The 5817-nt window shown below is 38.3% G+C and overlaps 1 long non-coding RNA gene across 1 annotated transcript; it reads left to right on the forward strand.

The window, feature by feature from the left end:
• The first annotated feature begins 2574 nt into the window (after positions 1-2574).
• LOC146693070 (uncharacterized) lies at positions 2575-5324 on the forward strand. The gene is made up of 4 exons (XR_014915343.1): positions 2575-2871; positions 3264-3342; positions 3721-3816; positions 4580-5324. It is a non-coding gene; the product is annotated as an uncharacterized LOC146693070 (long non-coding RNA).
• Positions 5325-5817: the final 493 nt, after the last annotated feature.

Consider the following 5817-nt stretch of genomic DNA (forward strand, 5'->3'; position numbering starts at 1 on the left):
CGATGGACTGGACACAGGCTAATTACACGAGCTAATAAGGAACTGGTGATCTCTATCAGACACTAACAAGAGACAAAAAGAAGAGAGTAAAAACACATTCAACCATGTTTTCCTAACTTTAACCCAAAATACTGTTTTAAAAACCTTTTTTTCTTTAATTTTCACTTGTAACACCAGTTTTCCAGTTTTTAAATCCTCCCAAAGACGCCAGTTTGAGATTTTATGACTGGCACGTCTCACTTAAACATCCATGCCTCTGTGCCACAGGGCTCTGCTGCATTAAAAACATATCAGTGAGTCTCAGTGTTTTACGGGGTGTTAGGATCCTCATTATCAACAGAAACTACTTTATTTTGACTCAGTCCCACATAAAGTGTCCCACTGTTGGAAAACTCCCCAGAGCAACAAACATGGATTAATCCACGGCTAAAAACAGTCACTGTTTATTATCTCATTCTCTCTCGCTGCTGTGATGTCTGCTGCCGGAGTGAGCAGCTGTTTTAGGAAGTGACTCATTTTGTTTGAGAATTAAAACCTGCAGTTTTTAAGTTTCATTTTGAGAACCATGGGCTAAACTTTGCTCTTACGTGGGTACGAGCAAACTGTCTTAAATCTAAAGTTTAGGATTTGTTTACTCTTACTCTGCACCTCCATAACAATTATGTTCACATACAGCTAAACTTCATTCGTCTATATATTATACTTCCAGAGTTACATTAAAAACATTTTGGTAATAAACAGATATATCCTCTGGAGATCCAGTGCGAGCTGGAGGGACTCACAGCAAGCTCAGCTAAGATGCGGAGCAGGCTCTACCCTCCCCAGCTACAGCACAGGATGGTGGGGCTGAAATCTGTCCAGGTGATAAAGAACGTCCTGGAGAGGCAACTAGTTATTGCTTTGTTACATAACAGCAGCTGTGCCTCAGGATGTAGAGCAGGTCCGTGGCTTGTTCCTGATCTCCTTGTCCAAGGTGCTGAATCCTGGTCTGATGCTTCCATTGCTGTGAGCATAAATCAGTGAGTGCGATACATCCAGTCCATATATTGTCACAAAACTCTCTTTACAACGTTTAAGAGAGTGCTGGGCCTTATATCAGCTTTCAATAAAAGAAGCAAAGCGGAAACACTTTGCAAACATTATTATGGTGAATTATCAGAAACCACACATATTGTTTAAGTCAATTGAGACTATTTTAAGCCCTCCCTCTGCTCTTAGTTTTGAGCCTTCACTTGAAATGTGTGAAAGGTTTCTGCACTTCTTTATAAACAAGGTAGCCTCGGCTAGGGCGCAGATTATTTTGCCCACATCTGACCCCTCTGATCTTCCAGTTTGCTCAGCTGTCTTTCAACAGTTTGAGTCGGTTACTCTTGCTCAGCTACAGGAGGTGGTGGTTCATTTAAAGCCTGTAGGCTCACCTTATGATCCTATCCCTCCCCTTTTTCTGAAAGAAGTCTTTTCTACCTTAGGTCCAACTATTTTAACCATTTTAAATAACAGCCTTACTTCAGGTGTGGTTCCAAAGAATTTCAAAGATGCAATTGTGCAACCACTTCTTAAGAAACCTGGGCTAGATACAAACGCTGTTGAGAATTTTAGACCAATATCTAAGCTGCCCTTTTTATCTAAAGTCTTGGAAAAAATTGTATATGACCAATTGATCTCATACTTGAATGCACAAAATGTTCAGGAGATTTTTCAATCTGGTTTTAAAGCAATGCATAGCACTGAATCAGCACTTTTAAGAATTTTTAATGATATATTTTTATCATGTGATTCTGGTGAAAGTGTCATTCTTATTTTACTCGATTTAACTGCTGCATTTGACACTGTAGACCATGAAATTTTAATCTCACGTTTGGAGCAGTGTGTCGGTATAGCAGGTGTGGCTCTGAAATGGTTCAGGTCTTACTTAACAAACCGAACCTTTTCAGTTTGCTTAGGAAACTGTGAGTCCTCCCGAGCTCCGCTGTCTCATGGAGTACCACAGGGTTCCATTCTGGGCCCTATCCTGTTTTCACTTTATTTACTTCCATTGGGCTCAATTTTTAGAAAGCACAGACTCTCGTTTCACTGTTATGCAGATGACTGCCAGATTTATGTTCCTCTTAAAAAGAAAGATGGGTCGTCTGTAAATCGTTTACAAACATGTCTGGAGGACGTCAAGTCGTGGTTGGCGCTAAACTTTCTTTGTTTTAATGATTCTAAAACTGAAGTAATGGTGTTCAGACCTGCCTCCACTGCTGTTCCGTGTGTTGATTTGCAATCCCTGAAATCATTCTGTAAACCAGAGATTGTTAATCTGGGTTTTAAAATGGATCCTGAGCTTAAGCTTGAAAGCCAGATCGGGTTGGTTGTAAGGTCTAGTTTCTTTCATCTGAGGCAACTGGCCAAAATTAAGCACTTTCTTACGAGACAGCAATTTGAAACAGTAATCCACGCTTTTGTAACCGTTCGGCTGGATTACTGTAATTCTCTTTATTTTGGGGTGAGTCGATCTTCTGTTTTTCGACTGCAGTTAGTCCAGAATGCTGCTGCACGCCTTTTAACTGGCACTCATACACTGTAAACCCCAACAGTCTACCTGACTTATAAAGTTTGTGGATATAACAATTAAAATTCCTCACAAAGTTGAAACAACTTAAAACTTTTCTGTTCGGTTAACGATTCAAACAGTTATAATTGTACATGGCTTAGAAGTTAAGAGTAAATACTGCTTTCTTAATTATGATTTTTGAGTAAATGTTTTTTTCCGAGCTCCGCATGTGGACGTCATGACGTCTTCTCTCTAACCTGAACGACGTTGACAGAAAATTCTGTTCAATATGGCTGCCCTTCTCGAGCGACTGGAGAACACATTTGGAGAAACTTGTAAGTAAAACGGAACCTTCGTTATGTTTATTTTTTCCGTAAAAAAGCAAGTATATTAATATGTTGCAGCCAATAACTTGTTTTCGAATGCGCTGTTGTGTTAAAAAGCACAGACCCAGGTGGTGAATAGTTGTTCGCGCTCTTTTTCAAACATAGATTATGTCGTCAGTTTTACAGTTTTAACCGATTAAAACACAACGCAAGAAAGTTGGCGTTTTTACAACAGCAGCCTCATTGTTCGGCAGGTTTTTTTTTTTTTCTTCTCATTAGCATCATTCAAAAGTGACTTAGCTAGCAGTGGCAACTTCTATCTAAAACAATTGAAATATAGCAAGGTGTTGTATAGTTAGTGTGCTGATAAGGTTTTCAATATTTTTATTTTTTCTTCCAAGGCTGAAGGCCAAAGACAAAAAGACAGAAGAAAAAAAAATTCAGACTGCAATTAATTTCAGGTGGAGACAGTAAACACAGGTGAGTTGAAAGATCTATTGAAGAAACCATTCATTAAGTCCCTTAAGGTGAAGATTTCATATATTGATAATGATAAAATTAACACAAATTAAAAGTTTCACTGATAAACACACAATTTTTCCTTGCTTTGAACCCCATGTTCTATATAGATCACAGCTCTGATCTGGAGAACACTATTTTAAAATACTGTGTAGGGTTTTTGTCAAATGATTAAGAAACATACTCTCTGTCACAAGAGACAGAAAGGTTGTATCTTAAAAGAAAAGTCTCCAAAATTTAGTAGAGTCTGATGTCATGCAGTTTCATAAACATGTATTCTCCCCAAAGAATGACACCTGAAAACTTTGCGTTAAATGAACTTTTCTTTTCCCTTTTTAGGAGGCGCCTGATATCAACGTGAAACGCACTGCAGTACTTCGTGCCCTTCCTGTATACCTGCGGGAGGAGGACCCAGAATTCTTTTAGACATGTAATGTAAGTGTATTTTTGCATTACTTAAATTCTGCCAGTAAGATAAAATGCTATGGATTTTTTTAAATACAATTTAATACCCTAGCAGCTACCAAATTGTACAAACAAAATACCCTCTCTGTAGAAAACCCACACACACACAGGTCAGGAGCAGGGCACAGGCGTATCACAGCACTATGGCTATGCTGCAGGTGGCCCAAAAACCAGGCTGAAGTCAAGATTTAGTTTCTTTTTGAGATAAAGTCATGAAATGAAAAAATTACTTTTTTTTTTAGAAAAATAATAAAAATACAAATTATGTAATGCAAGAAGCTAACACGTTAATGTACATTTTTCAAAAAAAGTAGAGTACCCTAACTCGTTACAAAGTAACCCACTACACTGCTGAATGTTTTGCTAGATTACAGGTCATGCTTGTCACATTCTCTCAAACCAACCTTACTCATTTAATTGGGGCGATCGTGGCTCAAGAGTTGGGAGTTCGCCTTGTAATCAGAAGGTTGCCGGTTCGAGCCCTGGCTCCGACAGTCTCGGTCGTTGTGTCCTTGGGCAAGACACTTCACCCGTTGCCTACTGGTGGTGGTCAGAGGGCCCGCTGGTGCCAGTGTCCGGCAGCCTCGCCTCTGTCAGTGCGCCCCAGGGTGGCTGTGGCTACAATGTAGCTGCCATCACCAGTGTGTGAATGGGTGTGAATGTCTGGATGACTGAATGTGTAAAGCGCTATACAAATACAGGCCATTTACCATTGATACTGTGTCTATTCCAGGCGGACGCATTGGATGAGTCGACCCTCATTGACACTCCAGTTGCCCTTCTCACAGTGGTTACCGACGGCGCTTCCCAGTCCAGTCCATTTTACTTCCTCAAGCATGGCTGTTTTGGTGAAAGGCGACTAGGTGATGCGTGATATTCCCAGATTTGCAAATGCATTTGCTTTATTGTTTGGCTTGATCTATGCTCTGCATTTAGACTACCCCAGGAAGCTGGTTCACACATTTGCCTTTGTCCAAAATATCTTCATGGGGCTTGATGACGGCAAACCCCTGAAACCCCTGCCTACATGCTGTTAAGGAATATAAGGCAATGTTTGTCAGGACACGCACTCTGTTACTGAGCACTTTGTTTGAAGCACTTTAAGCACTTTAAGTTTACTACAGGCTTTGGGTGGATTTAACTCCATCAGTTTACCTAATTTTCCTATACTTGACTGCCTTATCTGGTTATTTGGAAGCTGATCGTCTTTGTACCCATTTTAAAAAATTGTTTTTCATTTCTATTTAAAAAAAAGTGATTAGTATTTGACTTTTTGTTTTGCATTTTTGTGTATTTTGAGAAAGATGCAATTAGGACTGATGTCGTCCTTTGTGAGTTTATAAAAAGATAAATGTTCTACACAGAATTTATAATGCTCACTTTATGGTGCCGATGTCCATGTTAGTTGTTTTATAAAAACATTTGTGATGTTTTTAAATTTTCATGAAAAAATGTTAAATAAACAAAATGTAAAGTAACTGAATTTCCGTACTTTTTTTTTTTTTTAGTAGTCTACACTCACAACATAAATATCTTTTAATTAATAATCAGATAATTTGAGTTTAGGTTGTAATATAATTGCATTGTGTTGCATCAAAATAATAAACTACAAGAAACACAAAAATATTGAAATTAAAGTATACAGTCTTTGAGTAAAGCTCAATTAATAAAATATAAAATATAATTTAAAATTTTTAGGTTAACAATAAATACAAATTTTGAGTACCCCATACTTAGAAGATATGAGTTTTTGTACTTAAATCTTTTGAGGTAATCAGTTTCCACAAAAGTTTTAAGTTCAGTCAACTTGTTCGGGTTTACAGTGTAGATACGAGCATATCACCCCAGTTTTATATTCACTTCATTGGCTGCCCGTGCATTTTAGGATCCATTTTAAGATGCTTTTATTTGTTTTTAAATGTTTGTCCAATGCTGCCCCTGTGTACCTCTCTGAGCTTCTTCATCCATACA

This window comes from Copadichromis virginalis, linkage group LG15, assembly GCF_057382275.1.
Source record: "Copadichromis virginalis isolate Kocher_CV1m ecotype Utaka linkage group LG15, C_Virginalis_male_GT1.1, whole genome shotgun sequence".
NCBI classification, from domain to species: Eukaryota; Metazoa; Chordata; class Actinopteri; order Cichliformes; family Cichlidae; genus Copadichromis; species Copadichromis virginalis.